This window comes from Gymnoscopelus microlampas (assembly GCF_963454915.1).
Source record: "Gymnoscopelus microlampas genome assembly, chromosome: 11".
In the NCBI taxonomy this organism is placed as follows: Eukaryota; Metazoa; Chordata; class Actinopteri; order Myctophiformes; family Myctophidae; genus Gymnoscopelus; species Gymnoscopelus microlampas.
The window spans coordinates 48,310,845-48,324,554 of record NC_139948.1 but is presented as its reverse complement, the minus strand read 5'-3'; positions in this window follow the sequence as shown (position 1 = coordinate 48,324,554).

The window sequence follows — 13,710 nt, the reverse complement described above, 5'->3', positions numbered from 1 at the left end:
CATGAGACTCAGGGTTCCTTTTACTGGTGTTTTTTATTTTCAAAATATCGTAGAAATGACAATACATACAGAAAATACAAAAAACAAACATCGACTTGGGCATTCTGACATTCACTATAATATACTGACTTTGACTAAATACTGACTTTCACATTAAGACAATTACCGACCACTTGCCTGCTTGCACACGAATGGGGAGGGGGGTCGACTTGGATACTTCAGTATCCAGATACTTTCTGCAAAACCTTTGCTTTTCTCTTCTTTACATTATTTTATTTCACTTTACTTTCTTCTATTTTACCTTAATTTCTTTCTTTCTGTTAAACTCTCCTTCTCTCCTGCTCTCCCACAGTGGAATGAGAATGCTGCTCTCTTCTCCAGCACAACAGGTGTCACAAACATACTTGATTACAAAAAACCCAGATGTGACAAATGACCTAATTGGAAACTTACAACACATAGAACACACTTAGAGCGCCCCCAAGAGACATGTCGCTAGAAGGACAAATACACAAAATAAAACAATGACCTGATGCCAGCAGTAACATTTTCATTTTCTTAATAGTCAGTGTGCCATGTCAACATTAAGGTTAATGATGACAGCACATTTTGATTGTCTATAGGCTATACATAACAACCTTTATTTATTTCTTCTTCTTTAGAAATATTTTCTGTCACATCAGGATCTAATGATCATTGACTCAGAGCAATACACCCACCTATCTACCAGACCCCCTCCCCAGTCAGAGTTAGGAGCTTGAATGAATGTAGAATTATGTGCCGGATGTATTTTGTAAATACTGTAGATGTGAGGGACTTAATTTAACTGACAAAACCTTTTTGGAATAATTCATTTCAAAAGAAAAATCCTCTCTCACACACTATATGCCAGTGCCAATGTTGGCACCCGTGCCTAAGGTTGCCTACCCCTGCTGTAGGGCATTGGTCCCCCCGCCCAGGGGGTCCCCGGCAAAAGTTAATATACAATGACATACATTTTAACCACATTGTCCATTTACACGTTGGCTATTCACTTTGTGCTGCACTGCAAGCCTGATTTTGATTTAACCAGCTAAGTCAAGAAGAACAAATTCTTATTTACAGATGGTGTCCTGGAACTGTTCTCTATTTTAGGTTTAGAATGGGCAACGCAGTAATCATCATTCACCACCCGACTGACCTGTCAACAGATATTAACCTGCAACACGGCAAAGTAGTGATGAACCAGCCCAACATGATCCGCCTGAACAACATACAGGGTGATGGGTTCGGCTGCGGTGGGACCATCACATTCAAGAGGGACATCAAGGCAAACAAAACAATGACAAATACCACACGCGGTTATCGAAGGGGTGGCAATGTAAATTGTGGAAATAACTGGAAATTACTTGCTTGTACTTTTACCTCTTCGGATAGCGAAGAAAATGCGAGTGGAATGCAAACCAAATACAATATATCGAGTCAAAATGAAGTCTCGCAGCTGAAGTGCTATGTCAACGTCAATGGAAAGCGTAGGGGAGAGTGCGAGTGGAAGAGGAATGAGCTAAACCTCAGCTTTGAGCGCACATGGAATGGTGATCAAGAGATGGAGATCTTTATCAAGTAAGACGATTATGTTTCTTATTATTAGTAGTTGTCGGTTTTCTTATCCACTTCAACCCCAGCATCTGTATTGTGGGGAAAGCTTCCCCCACATTAACAGAACACTGAACATACACTAGCATATAGCCCTGAGGGACTCCACTCAACGGTTATGGGGTTTAAGTGGTTATTTGTACTCATACCTACTATTCTGGATTGCTTGTGGTAATACTTTGGTCTGATTGATACAGGTCCGGGTCATCCTGCTGCATCCAGTAAGATGTGCTGCATCTAAAGTGAAGTTGTGAGCCCCATTCTCTCTTGGTCCCAGCAGTTGATAAATATCAAATGTGTGTTGGAATTGTCAAATGTTTGTAGTATTGTGCTAGCCTGGGATCCAGACTGCTCTGCTACGTTCGGCGGATTTCCTTTTCTCAATCGCCATACAGTCTGGAAAGCCTTCTCTCCATGCACAGCACAAGCACAGCACAAGTGAAAACGACTCGTGGCTTCTGATTGGTCTTTGGGGGGGCAGGGCCAGTGTTGTCTAATGTAAAACTCGAGTCACTTCCTGACTTGCCGTTATTGAAATACGAGTCAAATAGGACGCTGGCCAGACTGATAAGCGAAGTGAGAAAAAAATGTTGTTTTAATAAAGCATATCTACAGTACTGTAACAACGATTAATAAAGCATAATTATACAATGTGTATGTTTTAATGTAATCGCAACAGTCATATTTATGTGTTTTAATGTAATCACAACAGTACTATTTATATGTTTTAATGTAATCACAACAGTAACATTTATATGTTTTAATGTAATCACAACAGTAACATTTGTATGTTTTAATGTAATCACAACATTGGATTTTTTCATGTCTGCACTGAAGAGACACTTGTTCACACAGACTTTTGGCAAATAGTCCTTGGGTCCTTGAAAGGTGTTATATAAATTCAAGTTATTATTATTACAACATTTTGCACCGCTTCTAACACACAATTGCAACGTCCGCACGCTCGCATACATGCATACATATGTGTATTGTACGTTTTGAAAATGGAAAAACATGTGTTCAATCCTTTGTGGGAGACAACATTTTACGGAAGACAATGGATTACAGGAGGTGTAGAGTATGAGGTGTAGTGAGACAATGAAAGAATGAAAGTGAACGGGATGCAAGTGACCACATTGTAAAATGGTGCAGGAAAAGAGCAACAGCAGATGGCAGGCATGTCATACCAAGGACCCCAATGGAAACAAGACTGATAAAGTAGTTGATGGTCATCATATCAAGGGTATCAATTATGCTTACGCAATGATTCACCACATGCATGTACTGGGCCAATTAGATAAAGATCATACTTCATGACAGTAAATGTAAATCATTACACACAGTCTTTGGACTGTGAACTGTGTCAGTCTTTTAAGCTCACCTACAACACTGTTGTGAGCTCGTAGATTGTCTATTCTCGGCACAGATTTCCTCCAAAGAGAGGTGCGAGAGACGGACAAACACCAACAACACAAGAGGTAAAATATTTCATTCATATTATTTATAATGTGCATTTAGCAGACACTCTTAATGCAGAGTGGTTTACAGTAAGCAAGGTAAACACAGTGTTGTGCCTCAGTAGACTAGGATCAACGCAAGAGGTAAACTAATTAATTCACATTAAAATAATACTCATATAGCAAACATGATTGATTATTGGTGAACATGACTCATTGAGTGTGATGCCATTACAGCGGGGGTCTTCAACGTTTTATCAAACAAATTGGAATCATCCAGTCAATCTTCCCTTTGGGGTTCCAGCTGGCTCAAAACATTTTCAGATGGGGGTCCGCGGCCAAATACATTTACATTTGGGGGTCCTTGACATGAAGGAGTTTGAGAACCTCTGCTGTAGGGGGATCGTTGCTCAACGTGTCCCACAGTTTCTTCTTTTACCTTTATTTAACCAGCCAAGTCAAGAAGAAAAAAAACGTATTTACAAATGGTGTCCTGGATCTGTTCACTTTTTTTATTTTTATTTTTAGAATGGGCAAGGCAGTAATCATCATTCACCACCCGACTGACCTGTCAGCAAACATTAACCTGCAACACGGCAATGTAGTGGAGAAAGGGCCCAACATGATCCAACTGGAAAAGACATGGGGTTCCGCGTATGGCTGTGGTGGGACCATCACATTCAAGAGGGACGTGCAGACGGCCGGAACTAAGAACATGGCCACACACAGTTCTCAAATTGCTCGCAATTTGTGTCTCTAGTAGCTCTTTGGATATCGAAGCAAATGCGAATGAAATGCAAACAAATTTCATTATATCGAGTCGAAGCGAAGTCTCCCAGCTGAGGTGCTTTGTCAACCAAAAGTCAGGTGGAGAGTGCATGTGGATTAAGAATGAACTAAGGCTCAGCATTGAGCAAAAATGGAGTTCTGACAAAGAGATGTCCATCTTTATCAAGTAAGACGATTATGTTTCTTATGTTTTCTTATCCACTTTACCAAGCCCAGCATCCGTAGTGTGGGGAAAGCTTTCGCTGAATCGGCTTGTTTTCACCAAAAACAACAGAAAGCAGAGGAAATTTGGCTTTTATAAATCATATAATCTATAACGAAACCCGCTTCATTTTGTTGTGATCACATGATTTCTGGTTGTACTCTTCTTGGTTGAAGTGGTTATTTGTACTCATACCCACTATTCTGGATTGGTTGTGGTAATACATTGGTCTAATTGATACAGGTCCTTCGTACCCGCAGAAGCGTCATCCCCCGTAAAACCCGCAGAAGTGCCATCTCCCGTAAAACCCGCAGAAGTGTCATCCCCCGTAAAACCCGGAGCATGGGGGCGCCCACTGGCCTAGCGGTCCAGGCGCATACAGCTTGACAGCGTGTCGCGGTTTCGACTCCCGATCCCGACGACCTTTGCTGTGTGTCACCCCCCCATCTCTCTACCCATTTCCTATCAGCCTACTGTCCTGTCAAATAAAGGCATAAAAGCCCAAACAAATATCTTAAAGAAAAAAAAATAACCTGGAGCATGCAGTAAGATCTAAAGTGAAGGTGTGCCCCATGCTCTTGGTCCCAGCAGGAATGCGACCATGCAGACATTTAGAATGTATATAAATCTGTAATTTAGGAGACAATATGTGCTCTGCAACAATGGTTTATTAAACATATTTACTGTTTTATGTTGATATGCTTGTTCAACCTGTGGGCCATTTAGGGTGGGAAAGGAGTAGGGGATTTTTTTTAAACTGGAGGGACAAATAAGAACCCCTTGATGTTTGTATTTGACAAACATCAAATGTGTGTTTAATTTGTCAAATGTTTGTAGTATTGTGCAGCTGATATGCTTGTCCAAGCATGTAAACATCAAATAAAAATCACACCCTGTGTGAAGGAAGCGGTGCCTTTGGGGCGGGGCTTAACTCATTTCAGTTCGTCCCTATTGGTGGTCTGAGTCCACTTACCAAATTTTTACTTGGTAGCATGCTGCAAACTGGAATGATGGCTGTTTAAAGCCCAGCCAATGGGCAGACAGAGGGGGCGGGGCTTAAGTAATTACAGTTCGTCCCTATTGGTGGTTTTAGTCCATGTACAAAATTTGTACTCCCTAGCATGCTGTGAACTTGAGTTATGCCTGTTTAAAGGCCAGCCAATGGGAAGACAGAGGGGGCGGGGCTTCAGCAATTCATGCTCGTCCCTATTGGTGGTCTAAGTCCACATACCAAATTTGGACTTGGTGGCATGCTGCAAACTGGAGTTATAGCTGTTTAAAATCCCGTGCTCATCCCGTGCTTGGGGGTCCCTGGACCCCTCTTTGATAACTTCAGCAATTCATGCTCGTCCCTATTGGTGGTCTAAGTCCACATACCATATGTGGACTTGGTGGCATGCTGCAAACTGGAGTTATAGCTGTTTGAAATCCCGTGCTCATCCCGTGCTTCCACGGACGGACGGACATAACATACGCTGGGGGTCCCTGGACTCCTCTTTGATAACTTCAGCAATTCATGCTCATCCCGATTGGTGGTCTAAGTCCATATGCCATATTTGGACTTGGTGGCATGCTGCAAACTTGAGTTATAGCTGTTTGAAATCCCGTGCTCATCCCGTGCTTCCACGGACGGACAAACATAACATACGCTGGGGGTCCCTGGACCCCTCTTTGCTAACTTCAGCAATTCATGCTCGTCCCTATTGGTGGTCTAAGTCCACATACCATATTTGGACTTGGTGGCATGCTGCAAACTGGAGTTATAGCTGTTTAAAATCCCGTGCTCATCCCGTGCTTGGGGGTCCCTGGACCCCTCTTTGATAACTTCAGCAATTCATGCTCGTCTCTATTGGTGGTCTAAGTCCACATACCATATTTGGACTTGGTGGCATGCTGCAAACTGGAGTTATAGCTTTTTGAAATCCCGTGCTCATCCCGTGCTTCCACGGACATACGGACAAAGTCAAGCTTAGAGCGGTTGGCACCGCTAAAAACGTGATCACCAAAAATATAAATTAAGCATATTTACTGTAACAATGATTAGTCAAGCATATACAATGTGTATGTTTTAATGAAATCACAACAGTAACATTTGTATGTTTTAATGTAATCACAACAGTAACATTTGTATGTTTTAATGTAATCACAACATTGGACTCTTTCATATCACGCACTGAAGAGACATTTGTTCACACACGCTTTTGGCAAATAGTTTGTTTATTTTTGTTGATGTAAAGAGTCCTTGGGTTTTTGATAGAAATTCAAGATATTGTTATTATTATTATTATTATTATTATTATTATTATTATATATGCATACATCCATGTAACTGATTGTAAAAACATGTTTTAAGAGCAATACGCACTGGTAATCTCGAAAGAGCCATGGCTAGCCATTAATTATATCCAGGACAACCATGACTCCCCGGCATCCTTACGATTCTGGGGAATTGAAAAAAATCACGAGGTGGTGACACTCTCAAGAAAGTGCGCACGCACGCACACACACACACACACACACACACACACACACACACACACACACACACACACACACACACACACACACACACACACACACACACACACACACACACACACACACACGCTGTCTTTGGACTGTGAACTGTGACTGTCAGTCTCACTTATGTTAAAAGCATATTTACTGTAACAATAGCTTCAGGTCAAGTAAACTTGACCTTTCACTATGTACTTGTTCTGCTCTGTTTTCCCTGTACACCAAACCTCTTTGCCGAAAATAGCTGATCTACAAGATCTAATCTTGTCGATCTGCTATTTTTGGCTAAAGTACTCCTCAGAACAATATCTTATAACACAAAGATTTGTCGGCCTCCCTTGTAGTAACTCTGAGGACCCCCTAGGGGTCCCGGACCCCCTGTTGAAGACCCCTGCACTAATTACTTGTGCTCTTTGTCTCTGGCCACATATGTACACGGCCCTTTAAGCAGTCTATTACCAAACCTTGTTTGGTCTTCTGCTTTATGCATGCTCTTTTTTATAAAAGAATATTTTTTTATAAGTCTTTAAAAAGTTTTTTTTAAAAAACATTACAATTAAAACATATGTATATGTGAATTTGACCTACTGTATATGCCTATTAACTTTTTGCATGGCAGCACAACAACCTCGAAGAAGTATGAGAGAAAATGGCACAGCAATGCACGTGAACTTTGCTTATTAGAATTCTGATCACTTTCTCTGCTAATTCTTAGTGCTGATATTTGAGTGATTGATTGATTGATTTATTGATTGATTGATTAAATACTTTATTAGTAAAAACATGTAAACAGCACGGCAGTACAGTAAAACACTTGGGCTAAAAGGATAACACAAGAGTCCTGGGGATTTGTTTCAAGAGTAAAAAGCTACGTAATGTTGTGAACAAGATGATCAAAAATGCCCAATGGAATTTCTTCAACGAGAAAATTGGCAAAAACAACCTAGAAAAAAGAAGAAAAAAAAAAACGTTGAAGGCTAAAAATATAATATAAAAGGATTGCTTAAAGCAGTGGTTTTCAACCTTTTTCGCATCAAGGACCCCCAAATTGATACATAGCCCACGGACCCCCATTTGAAAAGATATGCCAGGGACTCAACCATTTTGATTTCTTGGGGGTCCCAATCTACACTGTATCATCAGCATTAGTGTTCATTTAACTCTGAGTGTACAAATGGAACCAAATGGACCCTAACGGGTCCATTTGGTTCCATTTGTACACTCTCAGAGTTACAGACACATAAGGATCAATTTGGTTCCTAACCATTTATTTGCCTGGACACACACACACACACACACACACACACACACACACACACACACACACACACACACACACACACACACACACACACACACACACACACACACACACACACACACACACACACACACACACACACACACAGGTATTTCACAATGTGAAAAAAAGTTATGGTATTTCACAATGTGAGAAAACACCTTCGATGTCATATTGAAAAGGGGGGTGAGGTGGCTGACTATGTAAGGCGTCTGCATGCTGTGTGCAGTTAGTATCAGTTAGTATCACCAGTCACTGTCTGTCAGGATGAAGACCAGCGGAGCTTTGCTGCTCTTCCTCTTCTGTCTGTGTGAGGCTGGGACCGACATGCACTTTGACCTGAGCATCGACCACCATGAGAACTCAGAAGACCATGAGAGCCCACAACCAGTGATGACCACCACTCCAGAGCCTACACACGGTAGGGATGATCCAGACACTTTATGCGTGTGCAAAACTCCATTAATTAACCACTTAACCCCCCCTTATATACTGCATTGTTTATTGCAGTATATAAGGGGGGTTAAGTGGTTACCGAATAGCAGAATTAACTGATTACGTTTTTTTGGCGTACAAATAAAAATCCAAACGGGTGCTCTTTGGCACAAGGGTGAAGTTTTTTTTTTCCTTTTTTGAGTTTCTTTTAGTTTTTAGTTTTCTTTAATCTTTTCAATTTCAGCTTAGTTTTAAACGTTTTTATTTTAAGTCGAAAGTGGAAGTGACACGATTCTCATCTCTGCCAGTCTGCCTATGTCTGCCAGTGCAGTCAGATAAAGGGAAAACAGACAATTACAAAGTGCATGTAAGGCAGAGCATTGTTACATACAAAACAAAAGATGGCATACTTGTCGAACACAGCGGACAACAATCATGGGTAAAGGAAACAACGCCTCCTCCAAATTGAGCGGCTTCCTATAATAGCTGATATTGAGCAGTACCTTGCTAATTGTTTAGCCCTCCTTTTGGAGAGGCCGGCCATTTGCAGGCCCCTTACAACCAACTTGTGCACGTGTCCTAGACTACCAAAGATAAACAACAAAAGTTTACATCTGTAGCCTAGCTGAGAGATGGTCTGCTCTAGCTGATGATATTTTAGCACTTTGGTTAGGAAGGCTTCCTCTAAGCTGTAATCAAAAGTACAGCCGACTGTACCAACTAGCTGAGAGAGAGAGAGAGAGAGAGAGAGAGAGAGAGAGAGAGAGAGAGAGAGAGAGAGAGAGAGAGAGAGAGAGAGAGAGAGAGAGAGAGAGAGATTGTAATGACATTTAAACTGGTGTTTATTATTGAAAACAATAAATAACCCGATTTGTTGCTGTGCATCAGGGTTACATATTCATTTTCTCTTGTGTGTTTTTTTTGTCATTTTCAGCTGGATATGGTCCATACCCCATCTACCTTCTGGTGATGGACAGCATAGGGAACACCCCCAATAAGACCTACTGCCAAGAGGTGGCCTACAGAGGTGTTCTGATCGGGGCCATGAGGAGAATTGAGAACAACGAGACCAACAACTTCAGGTAAGATGACAGCACTGAGTGTGTTTACAAGAACCCAGGTCCGAGGTCCCCAACAAAATGAATGAGTATAATTACAAATCTATGATGACCACTTCATTCATATATACATTGGCTTATTGAAAATAGCCGATCTACAAGCTCACTGGCAGCTTTATAGTCCAGTCCATCACACTCGCACACACAATCAGTCACCACTCACACCAGCTGGTACTCAATCAGCCCCTCATTATCTCAGGGGGAAAAACATACTCTCTCCCCATGCCTTTCGGCCTGGCGGAGACAAAAATACTCTTATGACCACCATCCTCTCCTCTCCTCTCCTCTCCTAGGTTTACCTACATAGAGAACATGGACTATGGACCCTACCTGGAGAGTGTGAATGGTTTGGCTGGGAATGCTACGACACATACCTACTGGCAGGTGCTGGGGACCACGGAAGATGGCCAAATCAAACCAACAGATGTTGGTGAGTCCCTCTCTCTCTCCATACACTTCTGTCTGTCTGTCTGTGGTGTGGTGTGGTGTGGTGTGGTGTGGTGTGGTGTGGTGTGGTCTCGCGTAGCCAGACAACAATCTAAGAATACTATATAGAGTCTGGTACTACACCCCCCGAAATCCGAGACAGTAAGCTGTCAACTGTTCGTTATTTTAAAATAAAATATTTTAAAATATATTTTATAAAAGAAAAAAAACTTTTTTAATTTCTATTTTTGCCAAGCAGCAAGCTACATGCTTTGATGATTTTGATTTATCAGGAAAAATTCGCGTGACTGTAAAGACAAAACGGCAGCGGGGAGGCGGCTTCACATCCCCTTTATCCTCTGATCATTTTCAGAGCTTCCGTTGCTCCAGACTGTATGACCGGAAGCATTTGAACATCGTGGGAGGCAACAGTCTGGCCACGCAAGACTAATCTGTGTCTGTCTGTCTGTTTGTCTATCTACCTACCTGTCTTTCTGTACCCTGTTTCTGTTGTTTGCAGGTATTGGCTGTTACATTCCTAAACGCAACGAGCAGGTGTACCTGAAATACACCATGTGGTGAAGAGGTGGGAGTCCTGACCCCGAACACAGCCATCTGTGATCACAACCATTAAAGGATAAACCCGTTTTTGTCACGAGAACCAGATTGTTGTCAGGAGAAAATAAAGTTCAATAAAAATGGCTCTATGGTGATTGATGTTGGTTTAAACATTAAGCTACACTCTATAGCAATGATCACAATGTAGTATGGAGTGTCAACGTCCTACCTCCAAAGGATGGATTTACTTTATATGGGCACCCAGCCAATCACCATGCCCAAGAAAGAAAGAAATGCAAGTGTATACTTCAGCTACAGGAAAATAGCCAATCTACAAGCTCACAACGTGTCACACTGCGACGCGTTGTGAGCTTGTAGATCTGCTATTTTGGAACAAGCTTTACAAAATCAATCCTTTACTTTTATAAACACTTTCTAAAATGTGAATTGATAGCCTAATGTTTAAAGGGTGAACTGTATCCTCCAAGACAACAGGTTATACAGTAACGCAATGGTACTCCAGTGTAATTGTGATGGACATAAAAGAATAGAACTCCAGTATTGATTTATAATAGGCCATTTTGCAGGTGTTCAGTTGCTCATTCATTGCAGATAAGTGTGTTGTGTCTGGTGGAACATTATTAACATGACTTGCCCATTAACCAGATTTTGTTTACTAGAGACTAGAGACATGGAGACTCCTGTTACTAAAAAAACACTCTATAGCAATGAGCACAATGTTACTTACTGTATGTTTGCAAACGTATTGTAACCCTTATTGATGATGTTTGAGCACTTTAGTAAAAATCTATTTTAATTACAAATCTATGATAACCACTTCATTCATATATACATTGGCTTATTGAAAATAGCCGATCTACAAGCTCACAGGCAGCTTTATAGTCCAGTCCATCACACTCCCACACACAATCAGTCACCACTCACACCAGCTGGTACTCAATCAGCCCCTCATTATCGTTCAATCTCACATGCCAATGAAGGGAAAATGACAGAAAAAAGGCAAAACAGCACTAGACTAGAAAAAGTGCTCCTCGGAGCACAAGTCTCCGCCAGGTCAGGTAGATTCTTGTGGCCTCCTGGTGGCGCTATAATAGGCCAATGTGAAAAGGGTGGCATTTATTCTTAGGCCTTGCACAAGAATCGGACACTGCATTCATGATTTGAGGCATTTTGTTCTAAAAATGTGTTTTGCTGAATTAGACCTGCTGGTGGCGCTATAACAGGCCAATGTGAAAAAGGGTGGCATTTCTTCCTCGGCCTAGTGGGAATGTGTGTGCAAAATTTCACAGAAATCGTACACTGCATTCATGATTTGAAGAATTTTGTTCAAAAGGGACCTATCCTTCAAACTTTGGAAGCCAATTTTAGCCAATAAAGATGGAATATGGAAAATCAGACAGATCTGTGTTGATCACATGGCTATAGAGATACTGTGTACCGATTTGCGTGTTTTTTGGACAAAATCTGTAGGAGTAATAGCAAAAAATGTGTTTTGCAAAAGTCGGCCTTATGGTGCCGCTATGACGGGCTGATCTGAAAAATGTGGGGCAGAGGTTCTGCTGTGGCATCCAGGGAGTGTGTGTGTGCAGTTTCACAGCGACCGGGCCAACGGTGGCGGAGATTAGCTGGTCGCAGACAGAAGGACGGACACACACACGGACGGACGGACAGGGGGAAAAACATACTCTCTCCCCATGCCTTTCGGCCTGGCGGAGACAAAAATACTCGTATGACCACCATCCTATCCTCTCCTCTCGCAGGTTTACCTACACAGAGAACATGGACTATGGACCGTACCTGGAGAGTGTGAACGGTTTGGCTGGGAATGCTACGGCACATACCTACTGGCAGGTGCTGGGGACCACGGAAGATGGGCAAATCAAACCAACAGATGTTGGTGAGTCCCTCTCTGTCTCCATGCACTTCTGTCTGTCTGTGGTGTGGTGTGTGTGTGGTCTCGCGTAGCCAGACAATCCCACAATCTAAGAATACTATATAGAGTCTGGTACTACACCCCCCGAAATCCGAGACAGTAAGCTGTCAACTGTTCGTTATTTTAAAATAAAATATTTTAAAATATATTTTATAAAAGAAAAAAACCTTTTTTAATTTCTATTTTTGCCAAGCAGCAAGCTACATGCTTTGATGATTTTGATTTGTCAGGACAAATTTGCGTGACTGTAAAGACAAGGCAGCGGGGAGGCGGCTTCACATCCCCTTTATCCTCTGATCATTTTCAGAGCATCCGTTGCTCCAGACTGTATGACCGGAAGCATTTGAAAATCGTGGGAGGCAACAGTCTGGGGTGATTCATAGTAGATCGGGTGCCACGCAAGACTAATCTGTGTCTGTCTGTCTGTTTGTCTATCTACCTACCTGTCTTTCTGTACCCTGTTTCTGTTGTTTGCAGGTATTGGCTGTTACATTCCTAAACGCAACGAGCAGGTGTACCTGAAATACACCATGTGGTGAAGAGGTGGGAGTCCTGACCCCGAACACAGCCATCTGTGATCACAACCATTAAAGGATAAACCCGTTTTTGTCACGAGAACCAGATTGTTGTCAGGAGAAAATAAAGTTCAATAAAAATGGCACTATGGTGATTGATGTTGGTTTAAACATTAAGCTACACTCTATAGCAATGATCACAATGTAGTATGGAGTGTCAACGTCCTACCTCCAAAGGATGGATTTACTTTATATGGGTACCCAGCCAATCACTGCAACGCGTTGTGAGCTTGTAGATCTGCTATTTTGGAACAAGCTTTACAAAATCAATCCTTTACTTTTATAAACACTTTCTAAAATGTGAATTGATAGCCTAATGTTTAAAGGGTGAACTGTATCCTCCAAGACAACAGGTTATACAGTAACGCAATGGTACTCCAGTGTAATTGTGATGGACATAAAAGAATAGAACTCCAGTATTGATTTATAATAGGCCATTTTGCAGGTGTTCAGTTGCTCATTCATTGCAGATAAGTGTGTTGTGTCTGGTGGAACATTATTAACATGACTTGCCCATTAACCAGATTTTGTTTACTAGAGACTAGAGAGTCCCGTTACTAAAAAAACACTCTATAGCAATGAGTACAATGTTACTTACTGTATGTTTGCAAACGTATTGTAACCCTTATTGATGATGTTTGTGCATTTTAGTTTTTTTGCACAGTGTAATTTGCACGGTCAAGATTTTAGTCTGGTGGATCATACTTGATGTTATTAACATTACTGTCCTGTTTAAAATGAATG